This window comes from Sciurus vulgaris (genome assembly GCF_902686455.1).
Source record: "Sciurus vulgaris genome assembly, chromosome: 8".
NCBI lineage: Eukaryota > Metazoa > Chordata > Mammalia > Rodentia > Sciuridae > Sciurus > Sciurus vulgaris.
Window position 1 is genome coordinate 129690874 of NC_136468.1, and position 14484 is coordinate 129705357.

General features: G+C 38.1%; 1 pseudogene across 1 annotated transcript; it reads left to right on the forward strand.

Moving 5' to 3' along the window:
* Positions 1-8906: 8906 nt before the first annotated feature.
* On the forward strand, positions 8907-10146 carry LOC306667449 (proteasomal ubiquitin receptor ADRM1-like; annotated as a pseudogene). Its single transcript has one exon. The product of its transcript is annotated as a proteasomal ubiquitin receptor ADRM1-like (transcript).
* The last annotated feature ends 4338 nt before the right edge of the window (positions 10147-14484 follow it).

A 14484-nucleotide genomic window follows, 5' to 3' on the forward strand; every position in this document is an offset into this window, starting at 1 on the left:
TGGTGGGTTTTTTTTTTTTTTGTAATTTTTTATTTTAAATAAAAGTATTTTGAAAGGAAAAAATTTAGAGGAGGAAAAATTAAATCATGGACAATGTTTCATTAATTCAAAATCAGGCAGAAAAGGAGAAAAACTAGAATAGATAAAAAAACAAAAACCTAGCAAAGTAATAGAGTTAAATATAATTCTATTAATATTTTTCTTAAGTATAAATGCTGTAAGCATATCCATGAAATGACAGATTTTTATGCTTAATAAAAATGCAAAAACAAATATTATGTAATTATTAGAATTTTTTAAAAATATTTGCACATAATTGTTAATGTGATGATGAGCAGAATGTCTGCCCCTAAGGGTGAGAGAAAGAGAAAGAGCACTCATAGCAGAGGAACTACCCTTAAGTAGTGGAAGCCCACAGGCTGATTGAACCAATGACTAATGATAAAGTAAATAATCTAGATTAAAAAGTAGTGTGTGGGGGAGGGGGCAGAATCAGGGGAGAAATGGCTAAAGCCTTGTTCCTTTCACACTCCATGTTAGTACCTGTTTAAAATAAATGTACTTTATCTTTAAACTGTATATGTGGATCAAAATATTGCATTTTCAATTCAGAGGAAAGTTTTACTAGGACAGTTGTGAAAACCATAAGAAAATATGTATTTGTATCCCATAATTGGAAATACAAAAGTTTTCATTTTCCTTTGTTCATGTGGGGTGTTGGCATAATTGGAATCTTCTTAACTCTTCTATTTTAAGTGACTTATCAATCAAACTATTTTTACAGTATCACATAATATGGAGAAGAATCATTAACATACATTTTCTAGTTTAGGGGTGTGTGTGTGTTCAAGCAAAAAATCACACTCAAGGTATATTTAAGCAGAAATTAGCTTTACTCTTAAAAGTGCCATGACAAAAAGTATCTCTCCATCTAAAATTCAGTCTTGAATTTCGAGCATAAATTCCTAAAATTGGGTTGCTTTAGTGGTATGTAATTTTAGTGTGTTTCCAAAAGTTCATGTGCTGCACCATTAGTATGGCAGTTTTGAGGGGTGATGGGACTTTTAAGACATGGATGTTAGTAGGTGCCCTGCCTTCTGAAGGAATTTATGTAGTTTTCACAGAAAACTAGTTAGTTCCTGTAAGAAGATTTTTATTTAAAAAAGTGAGCTTCACCCCTGAATCTTTCCAACTTCTTTTCTCATCATTTGCTCTCTACCTTTCTTTCCCACATACTTCCAACATTATGTCATCGGCCATACTGTAATGCATGAAGGCCCTCCCAAAGGCTGAAAAAAGGGAGCTGTCCTATCTTGTATCTTCAGCCTCCAAAATGTGAGATAAATAAATCTCTTACTTTATAATATACCAAACCTTAGATATTTTGTTGGAGCAAATAATTAGAGGTTATCAGATCAATATAAAAAATGTTGTAGGGTATTAATACATATTGATTGCAAAAAATAGTTTTAAGTTGTATATTTAGGTTTTAATCACCAATGTGTAAATAATTATATCTACTACCTCACCATAATTTACTATATTTGAGATGGCAGAGCAGAGAAGTATACTTTCCAAATTGCTCTGTGATGTGGACCAGGAAAACAAACAAACAACTTTTCATTGTGGTAGATAACAAAATAAACCTTACTGCAATTTAATACTACACTCTCAGAACACATAGGCACTCAGAAAATTGGATAGAATAAAAAAAAGGAAAAATCCCCTGCTGGTGCCAGCAATTCCTCATGCAGATCCATCACAGGCAAATTGGACAGGGAGACTAAGAAAACCCACTTTTCAGGTGGTACTGTGGAGTGTCTTGAAATGGAGAAATCAGTGATCAAAGACATTCTCAAAGTGATTCAGTGAGTGAGCCACAATATATTCTTGTGTGGGAAAAACACTGTACTTCTCTTGGTAACCCACACAGCCAAGACAGCCACTATTATTTCCAGCTGTACTATGGAAGCCAGAGTGTGCATCAACACCCTGGTGCCCAGACCTGTGTAATTCCAGCTCATTCCTAAAATGTGACCTGGCAGAGGCTCACCAAATGACCCAAGTGTGACTAGAAAACCAGGTGAAATTTAAGCATGAAGAGTGTGGTATCCAGGGGAATTCAGGACATCATACCCTAGAGATCCTGGGTGCCTTTTACCCTTTGAGTCTGATGGTTCACAGAACCAGCTGGGGAGGACCAGGAATTGTTTGGGTCAGAGGAGTGAACATTCACTTCAATCCTTTTGTACGTGAGCCCAGCAGGGTGAAAGACTGACTTCTCTGCTGCAGAAGCAGAACCCAGGGAAGACTCCAGGGGTCTGGACTCCTCGTGTAGATCAGAAGCAGCCGGATTTCAGAGTGTGCTGATATAAAAGCTTCAGAACAAACATCATTGAACAAAGCTGGACCCAAGCACTGTCTGTAGGATCTTTACCTCTGGGAATTCCTCTCACAGAACTTGAGAGCAACCCCTTACTGTGAATAGAGAAGACAACAACATCCAACCTGCCCCACCTCATACTAACAAGAAGGGAAGCTGACAATGGGCTACTCCACTAGCTCCACAAGGAGAAGGAGGACTTGGACAGCCACTGACTACTACTCTTGTGTGTAATACATACCTCAAGAAAAAAATGGAAAATTTCCAGGGACACTCTAAATTCATAGGTTAGAAGCTCTGCCACCTCAGATTCACATAGATAAAGGAATAGACTTAAAAAGATTATGAAAAAGTAAAGGAACAAATCATCCCAAACAAACCAAATTACCTCATTAACAGAGTAAAATGATATCATAGTGGAAGAAAGGTCAGAGAAGGAATTTAGAAAGTTCATTGTTAAGAAGTGAATTCAGAGAGAAAATCCAAGAAGTGAAAAATCACTTCAATAAGGAGACAGAAATCCTGCACAATCTTTTCAATGAAATAATATTAGAAAATTTTCCAAAGATTAAAAATGAAAAATCAAACACAGGAGGTTTACAGGACTCCAAATATACAAAATTATAACAAACCTTCACTAAGGCACATTTATTACAAAAATACCCAACATACAAAGTAAGGATAAAATTTTTAAGACTGCTAGAGGGAAATGACAGGTCATATGTGGAGGGAGACCAATTCTGATCTCAGCTGATTTTTCAACCCAGACCCTTAAAACTAGGAGGTCTTGTAATAATATGTATCAACCTCTGAAAGAAAATGGATGGCAACCAAGAAAACTATACCCAGCAAAATTAAGCTTCAGAATTGATGATGAAATAAAACATAACAAAATCTCTGGGGCACAATGAAGATGGTTCTAAGAGAAAAGTTCATAGTATTGGGACCATTCATTGAAAGAAAAGAAAGTCACCAAATAAATAACCTGACATTACATCTCAAAGCATTAGGAAAAGAATAACAAATCAACACCAAAAGCAGTAGAAGAAAGGAAATAATTAAAATCAGAGTTGAAATAAATAAAATTGAAATGGATAAAATTTTTTTTAAAAAATTCACCATATCAAACCGGTGTTTCTTTGAAAAATAAATAAAATTGATAAACCTTTAGCCAAGCTAATAAAGAGAAAGAGAAAACTCAAATTACTAAAATTTGCAATGAAAAAGTAAATATCATGACAGACTACTGAAGTACAGATGATAATCAGAAACTATTTTGAAAACTTATACTCAATGAAACAGAACATTTTAAAGACATAGACAAATTTCTAGATACATATGACCTACAAATTTAACTGGGGAACACAGAAAATTTAAACAGATCAATTTCAGGCAATGAGTTTAAAGACACCTTCAGAAGACTACCAACAAAGAAAAACTCAGGACCAGATGGATTCTCAGCCTAGTTCTACCAGACTTTCAAAGAAGAACTAACACCAATACTCCTCAAATTATTCCATTGTTATGGTTTACATATGGTGTCCCCAAAACGCTCACATGGGAAACAATGCAAGAAGGTTTGGAGGAGAAAAGTTTGGGTTATAACTTTAACATAATCAATACATTAATCCCTGATGGGTTTAACTAAGTGGTACCTGGAGGAAGTAGTTCACTGGGGGCATGACTATGGGGTATCCATTTTTTATGTAGAGAGTCGAGTCTCTGTGCCTCTGATCATACGTGAACTGCTTCCCTCTGCCACACTCTTCTGCCATGATGCTTAGCCTCACCTCTCCTCCAACAATATTCTTTATAGAAACAGAAAAAGCAGACATGAAATTCATTTGGGAAAAAAAAAAAGATGCCCAGAATAGCCAAAGCAATCCTTAGTGAGAAAAGTGAAACAGAAAGCATCATAATACCAGAAGTTAACTTATACTGCAGAGCTATAGTAGCAAAAACAGCATGTTATTTGCTTTTAAAAAAGTAGACATGAAGACCAATGGAACAGAATAGAAAACACAGAAACAAAGTCACATAAATTTGGTTATCTCACACTAGACAAAGGCATCATAAATGTACATAGGAGTAAAGATAGCCTCTTCAACAAATGGTGCTGGGGAACTGGAAATCCACATGTAGCAGAATGAAATTGGGGCCCTATCTCTCATCCTATACAAAACTCAACTCAAAGTTGATAAAAGACCTATGCATTAGAACAGTGACCCTGAATCTAGTATAAGAAAATGTAGGCCCAACACTAAATCATGTGGGTTTACAAACCAACTTTCACAGGAAGACTTCTAATGCACAAGAAACACAATGAAAAATCAATAAATGGGATTATAACAAACTAAAAACTTCTTTACAGCAAAGGATACAATCAAGAGAGCCTACAGAATGGGATAAAATCTTTGCCACCTACCCCACAGCTATAGCATTAATTTCTAGGATATAAAGAACTCAAAAAGTTAACACCAAAAATGCAATTGCCCAAGCAATAAATAGGCAAAGGAACTAAACAGACCATTCACAAAAATAGAAATACAAATGGTCAACAAATAAATGAAAAAACTGTGTGACATCTTTAGCAATTGGAGAAATGCAAACTGAGAATACAGTGAGATTTCATCTCCAGTCAGAATGGCAACACTCAAGAATACAAGCAACAATAAATGTTGGTGAGGATGTGGGGAGAAAGATTCTCATACATCACTGGTGGGACTGCAAATTAGAGTAACCACTCTAGAAAACAGTATGGAGAGTCCTCAGAAAATGTGCAATGGAACCACTATTTGACCCAGTTATCTCACTCCTTGGTATATATCCACAGGACTTAAAATCAGCATACCACAGTGACTCAACCTTATCAATGTTTATAGCAGCTCAGTTCATAATAACTAAGATATGGAACCAGCCTAGGAGCCTTTCAATAGATGAATGGATAAAGAAAATGTGGTATTTATACCCAGCTGGCTATTACTCAGTTATAACTGAGACTTTATGATATTTGAAAGTAAATGGATGGCTCTAGAGACTCTTATGCTAAATGAAACAAGCCAATTCCAAAAAACTAAAGGTCAAATTTTCTCTCTTATATGTGAATGCTAACACACAACAAGGGGGAGAAGGGGAAAAATAAGGGTTTGGTAGATTATGAAAAGGGAAATTAAAGGAAGGGAGGAGTACAGGGACAGGAAAGACAGAGGAATGATTCTGACATAATTTTCCTTTATACATATACGAATATACCACATTGAATCTCCACATCATATACAACCACAAAACTGGCATCACAACTAGAATAAGAGGCACTCCATGTTTGTATGAATGGTCAAAATGTACTCTAATGTCAAGTGAAACTAAGAAAAATAAACCAAATAAAATAATAAAATAATAATTTAATTTTTTAAAATTAAATTTAATAACCCAAAGATACATTCAATTATTATTTTATGCCCATTTTACTATATGTTGAAACAGTTTCATAGTTTCTCACCTGCAACATGCTGTTTTAATCCTTTTTTAATATCAAACTATGATCACATTTCTTACTAAATTGAGTTTTACATATGAGGGATATTGACACGTCATGTTATAAATTTTAACAAATTGTTATCTTGAGAGAAATACTTGTTATATACCTTTTACTATGTTCTCCTTTTTTCTTACATACAATTTAGAATTATTATAAGTAATTATAGGCTTGTAACTGAAGAATATTAATGAATGTAAAATTCATAAGACAGAGGCATAAAGATTGCTAATATTTTGTACATCCATAATTATATGTACCTACATCTTTTGATATGTTATAAATGGAAATATAGTACTGTACTTTTATATAATTCTTCTCATGAAAGGTCTAATTTATTATTGATTTCTATTCTGGTATTTAATAACTGTTGTATACTAAAAAATCTGGGAATATATCATTATTTTATCAATTCCATTTTCTTGAAAGAATAATAGTTTGCATTAGTATCTTACCTGAGGTATGTTGGTAGATATATATTTTGTATTCTTTCCTTGACTTATCTTTAGTCATTTTAATAGATGAAATTTTATACTAAAAATATATAATTTGAAGACCTCTACAATGAGAACTATACAACACTAAAGAAAGAAATTAAAGAACACCTTAGAAGATGGAAAGATCTTCCATGTTCTTGGATAGGAAGAATTAATATTGTCAAAATGGCCATACTACCTAAAGTGCTATACAAATTCAATGCAATTCCAATTAAAATCCCAATGACGTACCTTACAGAAATAGAGCAAGCAATTATGAAATTCATCTGGAAGAATAAGAAACCCAGAATAGCTAAAGCAATCCTTAGCAGGAAGAGTGAAACAGGGGGTATTGCAATACCAGATCTTCAACTCTACTACAAAGCAATAGTAACAAAAACGGCATGGTATTGGTACCAAAATAGAAAGGTAGATCAATGGTACAGAATAGAGGACACGGACACAAACCCAAATAAATACAATTTTCTCATACTAGACAAAGGTGCCAAAAATATGCAATGGAGAAAAGATAGCCTCTTCAACAAATGGTGCTGGGAGAAATGGAAATCCATATGCAACAGAATGAAACTAAACCCATATCTCTCACCATGCACGAAACTCAACTCAAAATGGATTAAGGACCTCGGAATCAGACCAGAGACCCTGCAGATTATAGAAGAAAAAGTAGGTCCAAATCTTCACCTTGTTGGTCTAGGACCAGACTTCCTTAACAGGACTCCCATAGCACAAGAAATAAAAGCTAGAATCAACCACTGGGATAGATTCAAACTAAAAAGCTTTCTCTCAGCAAAGGAAACTATCAGCAATGCGAAGAAAGAGCCTACAGAGTGGGAGAATATCTTTGCCAATCATACTTCAGATAGAGCACTAATCTCCAGAATCTATAAAGAACTCAAAAAACTCTACTCCAAGAATTCAAATAGTCCAGTCAACAAATGGGCTAAGGAAATGAATAGACACTTCACAGAAGAAGATCTACAAGCAATCAACAAACATATGGAAAAATGTTCAACATCTCTAGTAATAAGAGAAATGCAAATCAAAACCACCCTAAGATTCCATCTCACCCCAATTAGAATGGCGATTATCAAGAATACGAGCAACAACAGGTGTTGGCGAGGATGTGGGGAGAAAGGTACACTCATACACTGCTGGTGGGGCTGCAAATTAGTGCAGCCACTATGGAAAGCAGTGTGGAGATTCCTTAGAAAACTTGGAATGGAACTACCATTTGACCCAGCTATCCCACTCCTTGGCCTATACCCAAAGGACTTAAAATCTGCATACTACAGAAATACAGCCACATCAATGTTCATAGCTGCTCAATTCACAATAGCCAGACTGTGGAACCAACCTAGATGCCCTTCAATTGATGAGTGGATAAAGAAACTGTGGTATATATATACTATGGAATATTACTCAGCCATAAAGAATGATAAAATTATGACATTTGCAGGCAAATGGATGAAATTGGAGAATATCATGCTAAGTGAGATAAGCCAATCTCAAAAAGCCAAAGGACGAATGATATCGCTAATAAGTGGAGGATGACACATAATGGGGGGGAGGGAAGGGTTAGAGTTAGGGTTAGGGAGGGGGGCAAGTATGGAGGAAGGAACTACTGTATAGAGGGTAAAGAGGGGTGGGAGGGGTGGGGGGAAGGGAAAAAATAACAGAATGAATCAAACAACATTGCTCTATGTAAATTTATGATTACACAAATGGTATGCCTTTACGCCATGTACAAACAGAGAAACAACATGTATCCCATTTGTTTACAATAAAAAAAAAATTAAAAAAAATTAAAAAAAAGGAAAAAAAAAAGAAAAAAAAATATAATTTGTAAAATTCAATTATTTGGAGAGTAAAACTATTTTTGCTTTAAGGAAATTGCAATGTACCCACACTCCTTTGATATATCTTACCTAATGGTTATTATATGTGCATATATCTACACACAAACATATATATTCATATATGTCTACACACATTTATATTCATATGCAGATACACATACATGTACATGTACAGATGTATATGTAAATGTGCACAGTTGCACATGTGCACATACAGATTTAAATATGCACACAAATATAAAAACATACACACACATATGTAAAGCAATACCAATTAGGTAAAAACATTTCATAGTTAATTGTTTAAAATATTACATTATTACAGTTGTGATCACATATTTTTTATATTTCTGTTGTCTTATTTGATGTTTATGAATTACATATTTCATAGCCTCTATCCATTTTCCTTTGTCAGAATTACATGTATTTAATGAATTCTAATACTTCTTAGTCTAGTGAAGATAACCATTTTCTATGTTCCATTTATTTTCCCATGATTATTTGTAATTTTATAGTTTTATACATCAAAATGTTATTTTATTCCTTTAGTTGAAGGTTTTTAAAGTTATTTTCTGGGTGGCCTGGCAGGCGCCAAGGAGGAAGAGCGAACCCGGACCTCACCTCTCAGCCAAGGGATGACAACTTCAGGCACTCTGTTCCCAAGACTGGTGCCAGGCTCTCGGGGGGGTCCTCCGAGTATTTGGTGGAGTTTCGGGCAGGGAAAATGTCATGGAAAGGCACTACCGCAACTCCGGATCAACCTAAAGGGCTCATGTACACCCGGCAGACCGACGACTCTCTCATTCACTTCTGCTAGAATGGTAGGACATCAGGGACCATGGAAGACGACTTGATTATCTTCCCCGATGACAGTGAGCTCAATCGCGTGCCTCAGTGCCCCAGCGGGAGGGTCTACGTGCTCAAGTTCAAGGCTGGGTCCAAGCAGCTCTTCTGGATGCAGGAGCCCAAGACCGACCAGGATGAGGAGCACTGCCGGAAAGTCGAGAGTACCTGAACAACCACCCCCCCATGCCTGGGGCCCTGGGGGCGAGTGGGGGTGGAGGCCACGAGCTGTCAGCGCTGGGTGGTGAGGGCAGCCTGCAGAGCCTGCTGGGGAACCTGAGTCACAACCAGCTCATGCAGCTCAGCGGACCAGCGGGCCTTGGAGGACTGGGTGGCCTTGGGGCTCTGACTGGGCCAGGTCTGGCCAGCTTGCTGGGGAGCAGTAGGCCTTCTGCCAGCAGCTCTTCGTCCAGCTCCTGGACCCAGTGGGCAGCGGTCACCCCATCCTCCACCACCTCTTCTGCCTGTGCCACCCCAGCTCCCTCTGCCCCAGCAGGCGCCTCGGCAACCAGCCCAAGTCCTGTGCCCAGTTCAGGTAATGGAACCAGTGCAACAGCCAGCCCAACCCAGCCCATCCAGCTGAGCGACCTCCAGCTCATTCTGGCCACCATGAATGTGCAGGCCGGGCCAGGAGGCAGCCTGCAGGTGGACCTCGCCAGCTTGCTGACGCCAGGAATCGTGGTGCCCAACCTCGCCAATGCCGACATCCAGCAGTGCCTGCTGCCCTACCTGCCCTTCGGGGAGTCACTGCCCCAAACTGCAGAGGAGATCCAGAGCACACTGACCTACCCCAGTTCCAACAGGCCCTGGGCATGTTCAACACGGCCTTGGACTCTTGTCAGATAGGGCACTCCATGTGCCAGTTTGGCCTTCCTGCAGAGGCCATGGAGGCCACCAACAAGGGAGATGTGGAAGCGTTTGCCAAAGCCATGCAGAACAACGCCAGACCCGAGCAGAAGGAGGGTGACACTAAAGACAAGAAGGACGCTGAGGAGGACATGAGTCTGAACTGAGGCGGGCATGGCTGCGGGCCGCCTGCTCCTGTGGTGGCGCTCCCACCTCCTCCTTTCTTCAGACCTCCTGATAAATAAATGTCCTTTCTTTAAAAAAAAAAAAAAAAAAAGTTTATTTTCTGAAGTTTAATTTAATAAATACATTTTTTTCTTCATTTTTGTTCTTTTATTATTTCATAATCACAGGTATGTGTTTAATGAATTAGGAATTTTATTTAAAAACAATGCAAACCTAATTGGTGTGTGACACTCACCAATATTGTATCATACGAATGCAGTGTGACAGGCTGTCACATATTAAACATACCAGTGTGTGCGACCAGCATTGATGTCAAGAGAAAACTTCAGTTCAATCCCTGGAAGATCCCTCAGTTACCTTCCCAGTCATCTTTCACCTCCTCACTCCACAGTACTAACCATTAACCACACGATTAACATAACAAGATTCCCACTTGTTTTAATAGAGGAAATCATACAGTGTGCTTGAGACAGGATTTCTTTATATTTTTTGCCCAGTATTATGTTTGAAAATCATACACAACCAAGTTGATTTGAGTTTTGATTGTTCATTGTTTGGGGCAATTAAAAAACATTGTTGCTTGAATATACTGGGATATACTGTATGATGAACACAGGGAATTCCATCAAAATTATAACCTAAGAATGAAATTCCTGCAATACAGAGTATACTATATTCAACTTTATTAGATACCATCAAGCCATTTTCCCAAGCAATTATGTCAAGTCATGCCTACTTCAAAAGCTTATGGTAGACAATTTCTGTTGTCCTCCTTACTTACTGATAAGTGTATGATTTGTTTGATTAATTTTCATGCTGCTGTGCTTCAGAGCTAACACCTTATATTTTCAATGTGTACTTTCCAGTTCAATAGTGAAGTAAAATATCCTCACATATAAATATTAAACACTAAGACCTTTTTTTACCCTTTTTCTTTTTTCTTTCTTTTTTCCCCCTATTGGGCTAATTTTTTAAAAAAATGATTTGTAGTAGTAATTTATATATCTCATAAGTTTTGGATACTATTACTTTTTTACTATATATATATATTAAAAATATCTTCATTTTATCCTATAATAGAGGACATACAATGGTTTTGAAGGAACAGGTGACCACTTACAATCTGCGTGGTGCAAGTCAACTCAGAGGAAGCATGAAGACCAGAGAGTTTACGTAACTAATTTGCACTCTCCTCCAAGTAATTCTTAAATCCACAAAATTCTGGTATATTTACAGAAACATTCTAGATCATGAGGCACATCCTATGAAACTTTTTGGGTTCAAATCCTACTCATTGTCCTTCTGCTATATAATGCCATGTTTTATTTACCACAAGAACAGAAGTTGACATTGCCTCAGGTGTTCTTATGAGGAGTCAAGTGAGCTGCTGTTCCCATTTTCCTCCCTAGATGGCTTTTGCTAAATATAACTTCTTAATTCCAAGGAAGCCCATTTTTTTTTTTTTTTAGAAAAAAATGTCATTATCAACTGATTTTGGATCCCCAAATTTAGGAAAACACTCTTTAATATTTTCTTTGAAAGCTGTGTTTTTTCACCATTTGGCTTTTGTACCACAATCCAACTAGAATTGATTTTTGTTTATGTGGTGAACCAAGAGGTAAAGTTCATTTATTGAGATTCGAAGAATTCAACGTTTATTGATAAGACCATTCTCTTCTGCTTATTGTAACTACAGAGGTGGTGGTGGCATAATTAATTACAGCATATGAATGTTCTACATGCTCTATTCTTTTAAACCAAAGTGAATTTATTCTAACTGCTGTATCTTAGTAGCACAACCTGATAACCACTAGTGAAAACGCTCTTTGTTTTCCATTTCCAAGTTTCCTTCACTATTTTTATCCAATTGAGTTCACATATTCATTTTAGAACACACACACACACACACACACACACACACACACAAAGATTTATTTTTGAAGGAGGACTGTGCTGAACATTTAGTTTAAGGCTAATGGGATAAAATTGATGTCTTAACAATACTAAGTTCCCCAAACTCTGAAGCTGGTATATATTTGTCTTTGACCATTTCTTAACTGTATTATTATTTTTTTTTCCTTTTTGGGGAATTTTCACATATTTTATCAGATAAACTCTTAGCTATTTGATCTATTTTATACTAATTGAATTGTGTTAAAATTTAAATTTTGTTTTTATTTATTGTGGATAGAGTATTGAAATAAGGTTTTCATATATTGTCCTTGAATTCTATCATCTAGCTAACTTCCCGTGTTGATTCTATTATATATACCTATGTATAACTGAGTCTTGTCTGCAGCCCAGTTGTGCCAGGACAATGGGGTAGGTTGCAGACAGGCCAAAGTAAGTCCCTGGATACATCATGGGAGACATATGATTTATGGGGAAAAAACTTCCAAGAGATAAAAGGCTGCACCAAGAAGAGTTCAATGGCAACAGGCTGGCAGGGAGCTCCATCTTGGATTCAGGAGCAGATGCTCTTTCCTGTGGCTCCTGGTGAACAAATCCAGCAACGGTGCACCAACTCTCCCTCACTCCTCTCTGGGAGGCCTCTACCACGTGGCAATGTCCCAGCTCTCTCAGACATTGCTGTGGTACCTCTTCAACCCACCATGCTTCTCTACTCAAGGACTCTGCCCTGGGCCAGCAATCACACCTGCACCTCATCCCTTGCCAGCACAGAACTGCTGTGATGTGTCCCCATTTTCCCCACTATATTAACACCCCCCAGTCTGGTGCATCTGAAGACCTCTGTGTACCTGGATGGTGACACTACCCAGGAAGGCTCCACCATGACAGACCCATGGTGAAGTCCCGGGCTCTGGGGCAGCCCGTTACCTTGCCCTGGCTCATGCACACACCTCCACTCTCCATGTTCCCCAACCCACTCCTGGCTTTCTCTGGTCACTCACTCTCTGTGATGCAGCTCTCTCTGCAAACACCTCCCCTCAACCAAACTTCCAAATGTGTTCTTGTGAAGGTTCTCACCTCCCTTCCCCTGGGAACCCACCTTCTGCTCCGCATTCACCCCCAAGGCTTGACCAGCCCAGCCCTGTCCCTGGTATGCTGAGGGCAGTGCAGAGCTCGCTGGATCCCTGCCTCCAAGTGGACACTTCCTAAGTCCTTGGATTGTTAACACCACATGAAACCATTCACATTTTGTCATAAAGAGACCCAGCACAGCAAAGGGAGGCTGAGAAAACAAGTTGCCAGAAGAAAATGTGTCAGGACACACTTCATCCAGCTCACTTCAGAACTGGCAGAGAAGTGGAACTGCTACTGGGAGTCCTCAAAACTTTAACGTTCCATTTCTTGGAGTTTATGCAGAGTGCTTCAGTCACTGCAATGTCCTTTAGCTCAATACAATTTGGGGTTTTGTTTTTAATTTTGTACCTCATTGTTAGTCAATGGAAAATTATATATACATATACATATATATATATATAAACTGCATATTTACAAATACATATATGCATATGTGCATGAGTATATATAATTTCCTAATGGCATCATGACTACACACACGTGTCTCTTACTAAGATGAGTGGTGCTCCTGGTCCAGACATTTGCTGTGTTCATGATGACTCAGCAGCTCACTGAAGAAACAAGTTGTGCTCAAGGAAGAATGAACTGGCGTGCTGGAGAGAGAGCAAGAAGACAACTCAACTCATTAGTCCTTTCTCAACAGGCCTGAGTCCAACTCCCTGACACTCCTGGTGACATCCCAGAGTCACTACAAAGTTGGCTGGTCTCCAGTTGTCCTGTCCTGCACTCAGGAGACCTGAGGTATGAAAATCACACAGGACACTTTCCAGAGTACATCCAGGGAGCCATGAGCAATCTGGCTGATAAATGCACTTCCTAAAGTCAAACAAGCAGCAATCAAGCAACTGGCCTTAGCACATCTAGGAGACGGGACAATGAGGTTGTGCAATGAAAAATGCCATTAAATTGTTCTCTGAACAGTAGGATTGAATGAGACAACCTATATACATAAAAGTACAAAAATCTGATGTAATTTATATTTATAATTAGGACTCTCTTACTTTTGCTCTCAAAAGCATTGACACATGACATTGGGGTGACACTTTTTGAGGATGACTGTGGTATTGTCAGCCAGACTCACAATCAGTCTTCATAATTTTTTTTAATTGAATACATTCAGGATATGGAAATTGCTGGATCACCTAGAGCAGCGAGAGGGTACATTTTCCCTTCTGTATAAGAGCAGTTACACCTTGGAAGTGTGTACATTTCCTCAGACTCAAGGCTTGGACAAGTACAAGCTGCTGAGCTGGAGTCCACTGATGGATTGCAGAAGCTTCCTGAACATGAGTC